The 8,819-nt window shown below is 42.5% G+C and overlaps 1 long non-coding RNA gene across 1 annotated transcript; it reads right to left on the reverse strand.

The window, feature by feature from the left end:
- Positions 1–952: 952 nt before the first annotated feature.
- LOC128328390 (uncharacterized) lies at positions 953–6,340 on the reverse strand. The gene is made up of 3 exons (XR_008309181.1): positions 6,259–6,340; positions 4,142–4,248; positions 953–1,726 (listed from the first exon to the last, which is right to left on the reverse strand). It is a non-coding gene; the product is annotated as an uncharacterized LOC128328390 (long non-coding RNA).
- Positions 6,341–8,819: the final 2,479 nt, after the last annotated feature.

Raw genomic sequence — 8,819 nt, forward strand, 5'->3', positions numbered from 1 at the left:
TGCCCTATTATAGTTATGCCCCTGCATGACATGTTATTTTGCAAGCATGGGGACACACACGCATTTGTTTCCCTCCACTTCACGAATGGAAAGTAAGTTTGTTCAGATGGTACTGAATCACATTGAGAGATGCCCCCCCCCACTCTGAGGTATGCATCAGTGAAAAGTGTATAATGCATTCAGGGGCCAGAAATAGCAACAGGTACCATCAAGAAGATGGTTTGCATCAAGAGCATTCTTCCAAGGGCAAAAAAAAAAAAAGCTTGACTTTCCTTTAGTATCTTTAAAAAATAAAATACATCTGTTGAGATGTTTGGAACACACAAAACAATGGACCGGGTCTCACGATCAGTGAGACCCGGTTCCTAGCGGTGAGCTCTCCCCGCTCACGAGCAGGCAGGGAGCCCTGGGCGGCTGGATCGGCCGCCCACATGATGGCCGGCCCCGAGACGGAGCCGGCGGGGGCTGGGGAGCTCGGGGGCTGCGTGGCCCCGGAAACCCCAGTATGCCCTGCATGAGCGTGCAGGGCATACTGGGGAGACCCTTGAGCCGGGAGGCTGCTTTTAAGCCCCCCGGCTGGGGGTCTACTTGCGAGTTGCCGAGGCGCGGAGCTACACCGCAGCTACTCACGAGCAGATAGCCCAGGTTTGCGGAATGCTCGCTCTGCAAACCCGGGCTAAGGGGCAGGCTATAGGAGCGGGTTAGCCGCTCCAGAACCACCGGGCTCGGCTGCGAGCCTGGTGGTTGTGAAGATCACAAAAATTGGGCTAGGATTTTCCTAGCCCAATTTTTGTGATCATAAGAATAGCCCCAGTGTTTGAGTATAACTACTTAATCAGTTAAAAGCCAGACAACCAACTGAATTACCCTTAATGAGATGACAGCCCTAATTTAAACAGATCAACTCTACAGGTGTTGTTTTAGCTAGACAGATTTCAGCTTGACAAAACTGTCTGATGTAAAAAACTCATACTCTGCAGTATTGTATTTCATTTGTAAATCTAAAAACAGACACAACCAGTTAAATTGATTAAGGTCTGTAGGGGTGGTGGGAATTCTCTTAACACATCCAGTGTAATTCCCAGAGGGATCATCAATTGCGTTAGACCAATCTCTTTTTCCTTTTTTCCTTAAGTATTTTATACACTGATTGAAACCAACTTCTTTGTTTTCTCTCTTCTTGGTCTTCTTATGATTTCAATTTTGCTTTAAGCAGAACTTAAGATATGCTAACAGAAAACAGGAGCTTAGATTTAAGTAGTACAAGGTTCACATTAAGCATGGCATCAGCAGTGCCTAGGATTTAGCAGGAAGCATGGGAAATGTGGTTTTCACAAAAACATTTTTCAATAGCAAAAACTGCACTCAGCCATCCCCCTCGCCTGAAATTTTCAGGAACTGAAAAGGTTGGCTGTGTGAGTCTACCACAAAGCTCATTGAGAATGGGAGTAATGCTTCTTGCCCTCATTCTGAATGACTATATACTTTCACATGCCCCTGAACATGGTGCAAGTGTTCACTCATTCAAATTTAGGAGGACAAGAAGCATTAGCCTCACTCTCAGTTGGCCTTGTGCTGGTCTTGAATCAGCAATTGACTATGAACTCCAGCATACTGTTCTCTAGTGGCTGTTGTTGGTATCTATCTTCTATTTCTTTAAAAGGATTGTAATCCTTTGGGGTCAGGGAACCATCTTCTTTCTTTGTAAACCGCTTTGAGAACTTTTCTGTTGAAAAACAGTATATAAATTAATAATAATAATAATAATAATAATAATAATATAGAGTCATCATAACATGTTCACTATGCGATTCCCAGCTGGTTTGAAAACACCTGTGTAACGATTCCCCAGAAGAAGCAGACCAGAAACATTGCACAGAAGCAGTAGCAGTACAGTGAACATGGGGAAAAGGGGAAGGAAGCAAGGAAGGAAGGAAGGAAGGAAGTTCCTCAGAACTGTGCTGGCCCTAAGAGTGTATTCATTCCTCTCGCTTTGCAGGTATATGTGTATTGACATATACACATATGTATTGGGTTGTATTGACCTGAGGTACGAGTCTCTGGTGAGAGCTGAAGGGTGAGAGCCAAAAGACTCTTGTACCTTGGCTATCAGCCAGGGTATCTCAGCCAGAAGGATACAGCTTCAAGTTGAGACTTGCCACAGTCCTAATTGGAGCTTTATGTCATTCTGCAGTTGTGAGGGTTTCCTATTTTATTACTTGGTTTTAAGCATGTGCCTTTCCCCTTCATAATACTGTTATTCTCATGTTTACTGCAGTCATTCACATTTGGTGTTATTTAAAAGTGAGGAGACATTCTTAAATAATCTAACTTTTGTGAACAATTAATGAAGAATATTCTTGTTTTACTAAATCTCCTTGTGGCCATTTAGTCTTCTTTTTGATAGGTTTTAGTTATCAAGTTTTAGTCATTTGTATTGTGTCATTATGGTCATGACGAGCTTTTATTCCAAGGAATACAACCCCTATGCAGCTGAATCAGAAATCCATGCTGGACTATTATTCCCCTTTAGCAACATCCTTTGAGTCTGTTTTCTCTGTAGGGCAGTAGGAAGAATGTATTGCAGTATACCTCTTAACCTTATTTCACCAACCTATCTTAGCCCTGCAGATATAGCTAATGAATAAGTTCATGAAATAGTGCTGCCTACTCCTCTGCAGAAGGATACCTGTTTGGGCAACTGGTCATCTGTTCCAAATACCTTAGGTAGCGAGAGTCATGCTGTTCCCAGGGGGAACAGTGTACTCCTTGGTCTCAGGCCCAAGCCAGGCAACCTGTGGGGTGATACTTTTCCCCAGTGATGGAAAGGGTGCTGCTGCCAGAATTTTTGAACAGCTCAGAGATTTATGTTTTCTTTCTATGCTTTCACAAGGAAATGAGAAAATATGTAGTAAATTAGATGATTTAAAACAAAAAACAAAACTCTGGGGTCTGAGAGCAACATTTCAAACTACTGTGGCCCTGATAAAAATGGGGGTTCTCGCAGAAGCACCCCCTGCAGCTTCTGCTCCATCATAAGGTGACACTCCAGTAAACAGGAACCTTGAGCTTGACTATGAAAACAGTGCAGTATGCCCAAGTAGTAAGGACTGCCCTATAACTGAAGGAGAAAGACAAGGGGAATAAGAGGAAGGGATTGGGGATTTATAGCAAATAACTGTGGGGCCCCTCAGACCCACATATTGTGCCCCCAAATGAAACTGGTGGACGATTAGTACAGTTCCTAGTCATGGCAAGACAGGAAATGACCATTGCTTTGATCCTCAGAACCAGCTCACAACCATGGAAGGCAGGAGCAAGAGCAAGTGACTGCAATAGGATAGCCTCTGGTGAAGGTCAGTTGTTCCCCTAATCCTGAATAATACCTTCAGGCTCTAGGACAGGGGGCAAGCGGGCCCTTCACTCATTAGTTTCTAGGACTGCAGAACTTCCCCCTTTCTCTATGCAATCTAGTAGAGCCAACCTTAGGCTCTCCAGCAGCTGCTGGACTACAACTCCCATCACTCCCCACTACAATTTATTGCAACTATGGGTGATGGTCAGGGGTGTAGCTAGGGGAGAGGGGGCCTGTGTTCATCCCTCTCTCGGGCAGCCCCCCAGAGTGAGGGAGACAATGAAGAAAATAGAGAGGGATGGAGCTGGAGGGCCCTCAGGAGCTGGGGGCCTGTGTTCTTTGAACACTTTTGTTCAATTATAGCTACGCCCCTGTGGGAGTTGTAGTCCAACAGCACCTGGAGAGCCTCAAGTTAGCAACCCCTGCAATAGATATTTCTGTGAGTATTTCAGCAAGGTAGTCTGTTACAACAACTACCCAAAAAGGAGTCTTATGGCACTTTAATGACCAACAGATTTATTGTGGCAAAAAGCTTTTGTGGACTAGAGCCCACATCAGTCCACAAAAAGGTCATGTCACAATAAATCTGTTGGTCATGAAGGTGCCACAAAACCTTGTTCTTCACATCTGTGACTGTGGAATTTCTATGCCCTTTCCTGGGGCATTCATGGGGCAAGACTATCTTTACATCCCGTTCATTTCAATTGGACTTAGTCATGACTAACTTAATCTGGATCCTGCCCAAGATGTAAAATATCAGTAGCATTTAAATATTTACACACATACACACACACTGTGACTCAGAGAAGCTTCGTTGACTTGAGGGTGGGTCACCATGCCAGCATCTGAAATCCTTTGCTTTAAATGATTGTTTTATGTCCTTCATCTTTATTCTGTATGGCAAGAAAGAATTTTCTGTTTTGTTTTGTTACATTACTAAACCAAAACACTTCTGTGCACATTCCACCAGACTTATTCTTTTTATTATTATTATTTTAAAATTTTATTGGATTTTACAGTAGCTTTTACATTCAAATTCATTCATTTATCTAATTCTACACATAAGTAAATATTGACTTCCCGCTTGCCTATCTACACAGTTCACAATAACTATACATATAAACCATTGCTATAATAATTCAAAATATACATACTTCACAATACTACTCGATTTTACCCAACCCAACCTGCTGTTATATTACTCTCTTTCAAACCTTACTGAAAAGTCCATATTAGAAAAAAATTCTTTAAGTAAAGCAAAAATGGTTCCCAATCTTCTTTGAAACATTCCACATTTTTGTCTCTTATAAGTGCTCTAAGCTTTGCCATCTCGGCATATTCCAAAATTTTTATCAACCAGTCTTCTTTTGAGGGCATTTTAGTGTCTTTCCAACACCAGACTTATTCTTAATTTAGTTAATTTGCTGAAACTCCCCACATTAACTGACCATGCATAATCATGTAGATCATAACACTGACCTGCACATTCAAATGAAAGTAATGGCGTGTCACTCTGACATGGAGCAAGCCCACCTTGAGAGCATTGACATTACAGCCACCCCACTAATTCACTCCTGGACAAGGGAAGATGTGGTTTATATTAGTGACCTGGAGAAGGTTCATGCCCTCTGGGAAGGGTTTGTTCTATGGAATGGCAGTGTGATTAATGGTTTATTTACAGCACAGGCATCCAGGCTGTCAGAACCCTTCATCAGCCTTTGATGTAAAACACGCTAAAAGGCCCTTGGTCATCCTTATCAGCTCACAGGAGAAGAATGGCAAGGGAAGGATGAGTAGGTATGGTTAACATTCTGGGATTGACACTCTCTGCTCCATGCAATATCATGTGAAAAAGCTACTAGGTCACTTATCCATTACTGACCTAAGTGGTAAAACATACAGCTGGAGTAGGCAATACATCATTCACTTTTTACGCATGATTATAGCAATGGAAAGTATAGGATGGAGTGCAGATATCATATCATGGCCCAGCACCGTGACTCAGAAGCTTCTGAAGAAATCCTGGGGCATGCAGCAGTATTCTGAGAGTGGTGGTAAGGAAACCCTCTCCCGCCTAAACCATCTCAGGCACAGGGAAAAGTTTTCCTTTAGGAATCACCACTGTGATGTATGTTTTACTTTAAATGGAATTGTTGGGTTCATGAAAGATACTTAAGGTAGTTCATGAAAGATAAGGATAGTTCATGAAAGATACTTAAGGAGCTTGCCTTTGGGGAGAGGCAGGCTTTTGCATCTCTGGGGGCCTTATGTGGCAGGGCTGTGTTGTCTTCATCATCTCTCCTTCTTAGTAATAAAACTGTCTTCCATAAATACGGATTCTTGTGTGTTGGACTCTCTGCTACAACTTAGGGCACAGCCCAACATTACAACCACTGTGGAGGGAGAGAAACTGGCAGGCATCATGTTTCCATGGTTACCTGCCCCTGGGAAAGTCACCTTTCTGAGATCCTCTAATACCCATGACTCCTCCCCAGAAATTCTCTCTTGCTCTGGCATCATGTGTTTATCAGCCCCAGTGGCAGCACACAGTGAGTAGTTTGGAAGTTGTCACATCACTGGAATGTATGCCTCAGAACCAGAGCACTACTCCTCTACACAGGAGCTGATCTCCAGGGAAGTGTGACCAAGGCCACATTCCTTTCTGCAACAGTATTCAACACCCCCGCATAGGGGATCAATGGTGAAGCAACGCTCTAGGTTATCCGCCTTGCTGAAATTAGCCTTAAAAACATAAGAACAGCCCTGCTGGATCAGGCCCATCTAGTCCAGCACCCTGTTTCGCACAGTGGCCCACCAGATAAGAAGAGCCTTTCCTCCAGCTGCATTGTGATATGTGCAGAATCCAGATGTCTTGCCTGTCACTCTAGGTTCCTATTGCCTACCTGCTGATTCTTGAATCCACCTCTTGCAGGGACTTAAAAGTACTCTCCCCAACCCTTCCAACATGAAGAGGGCAGAAGTTCCTTCATGATCTAGGAAACAGCGAGTTTGCTTGAAATCAATTGTGAGGTATTCTGATTTCCCAACTACCATACATACCTCTGCCCAAAAGCATTATGTGTTTTAAAGAAACTCTGTTCTAAATGGTGACTGCTTTTCCCCTTTTCTTTTTGGAGCTGAATTCTATTGAAAATGACAACATTGCTTGTTCTATTACAGGTGTATGTATGAATTCGTTTAGCACAAGCACTGCACACACAGTACTTTACAGAGTAAAAGAAGCCAGGTTCCTCCGGCCACAAGTTGCTGTCCAGGAGCATGGTCCTTCTCAGTGCTAGTGCCAACTGTGCATGCAGAGGGATCCCCACAGGGAGCCCAAATGATTCCTCCTCTTCCCTGGAGGAAGCTGGCTTCCTCCACCTAGCCTTTCCTCTGCGGACAAGGGCTTCAGCCAGGAATTTACTCAAGACTGAAGTAAATTCTAGGCTAGGCTATGAGTTGGAGATGAAGGCAGAATGGAAATGGAAAGCTTGCAAGTCTTCACTGTGGATTGCTATTGCACTGTAGTACATAGCTATCAAGAGTAATCATGTAAGGAAGGATGGGGCAAATGGCTCCATTGAGCCCTGTGGAGTTCCCATGAAGTTCCCTTTGGAGGCACTGTGTCCTAAATATGTCCTAAATATTTTTTAAGTGTGGGAGGCAACAAGGGGACTAATGAATATGAACAAAAGCAGGCAGGCTTCCTTTGGGAGATTAGGAAGGTTAAATAGTAGGAAAAGGTGGTCTTGAGGGGAGATCTGCAGGGAGACCGAGATGTGGCACCAAGTAGGGGGTCCCCCTGGAGAGGCACAGGGGCAGCAAGGGAGAATGAGCAGAGAAGGCTAAAGTAGATGGAGATCTCACTTCAGTTTAGAATATGCAATTCTACACATTCAGAACTTTAACATTAATTAATTGGAAAGTTATTAAGCATGTTCTCACATAAATCACTTTGTAGTAGACCATACATATGGGCATTATGGCTTGTTTAAGCAAAATCAATATCTTATTGGTTTAAGAGGATTTGTATAAGGAAGTCTCCCCCCTCCATCCTGTCATTGGATGACTCATTATATATCCAGTTAAACAGCAGAGTGTAACATTTTAAATGGTCACAGGTGGTTAATTTTCCAAACTGAACTTCAGTTTCAGTGGTTAATTTTGAGAACATACAAACCTTTTTCATGAGTCAGGCCGATGACTCACATAGTTTACACTCTTCATCCAGATGCTGCAGAGGAAATGCACAAAAGAAGAAAGCAGCAACGAGGAGTTGCATTATTCCTGTTCGAAAAGCTGGATTGAATAGCCACACAGAGCAAATAAAATTAAGAAATATAGGAAACTAATGAGTATTCCAATGAATACTTTTATGAGGAAAAGTTGGCTTTCATAGATATTCAAACTAATCAATACACCCCACCTGCACAAAGGTAAACTGAGCAAAATAAGATTTTGCCCCTCTTTCCACTAAGGGATCAATTGTGAGGAAGCAGAATGTGAAGAGTGAGTCATGGTCCACAGTGTCTATTGTATGTGGCTTTTTATTTGTTGAGAGAGAGAGAGAGAGAGTCTGGCTTTGTGAAAAATAACCTTTCCCAGAACATCCACTTAACTATATTAAAATAGATAACTTTTAAAATAGATGACTAAGGGCTGGTTCAAATATTCATGTTCACCACTTGGCAGCTCCAGCAGCAAGTTGTGACTTGTGCGTGTGACTGAGCCATCAAAGATCAAAACGCCACCAAAGAAACTTTCGTATTGCCTCACATTGCTGCAAACTCCCATTCTTTTCAGCAGAGTCACTTCACACAATCAGCTGCAATTAATCAAGTATAAAGCAATCAAGTGTGGCAAAAGAAGTCACTATGTATACACATGCAAAACAGGCCTAAAATTTTGGTGATTAACACTTGAGTCGGCAAATTTGATGGAACAAATTCATAGCCTGAAACTATGAAGTGGTAAACCTTAGGCAAGTTCATTCATTTCATAACAAATAAAAAATGGAACTGAATTGGGACCACACGGTTCTGTTTTTGTTAGTTATGAAATAAATGCCTCTCAGGCCCAAATGAATCAAATGGCACATTAGGAGTTTGATTCATTTGTTACATTCATTTTAACCAAGAAGGAGAGGGGAGGGGGAACTTATCTTTAAGTATGGTGTAGTAGTAAACTCCCACCCTCTTAACTGTTTTTAAAATTGCAAAAAAGATTTGAGCTCTTTCCAGAAGCTGCCATGTTTTATCCACCCCACCGCAGCCTGCCACACAACTTAAGACCCTGGACATTGCATCTCCAGGAGCCGCTGTGACTTCAAAAAGTTTAAAAAATAAGGGTTGGTGCTGCTGCATTTCTAAATAAGTAGAATGTCATGAAAATGTCTTGAAAATGAATGGGGGTAATTAAAAGGGGGGGGATTTGTCCGTAACTAGTCAGCTTTTTAATGAACAAT

This window comes from Hemicordylus capensis, chromosome 5, assembly GCF_027244095.1.
Source record: "Hemicordylus capensis ecotype Gifberg chromosome 5, rHemCap1.1.pri, whole genome shotgun sequence".
NCBI lineage: Eukaryota > Metazoa > Chordata > Lepidosauria > Squamata > Cordylidae > Hemicordylus > Hemicordylus capensis.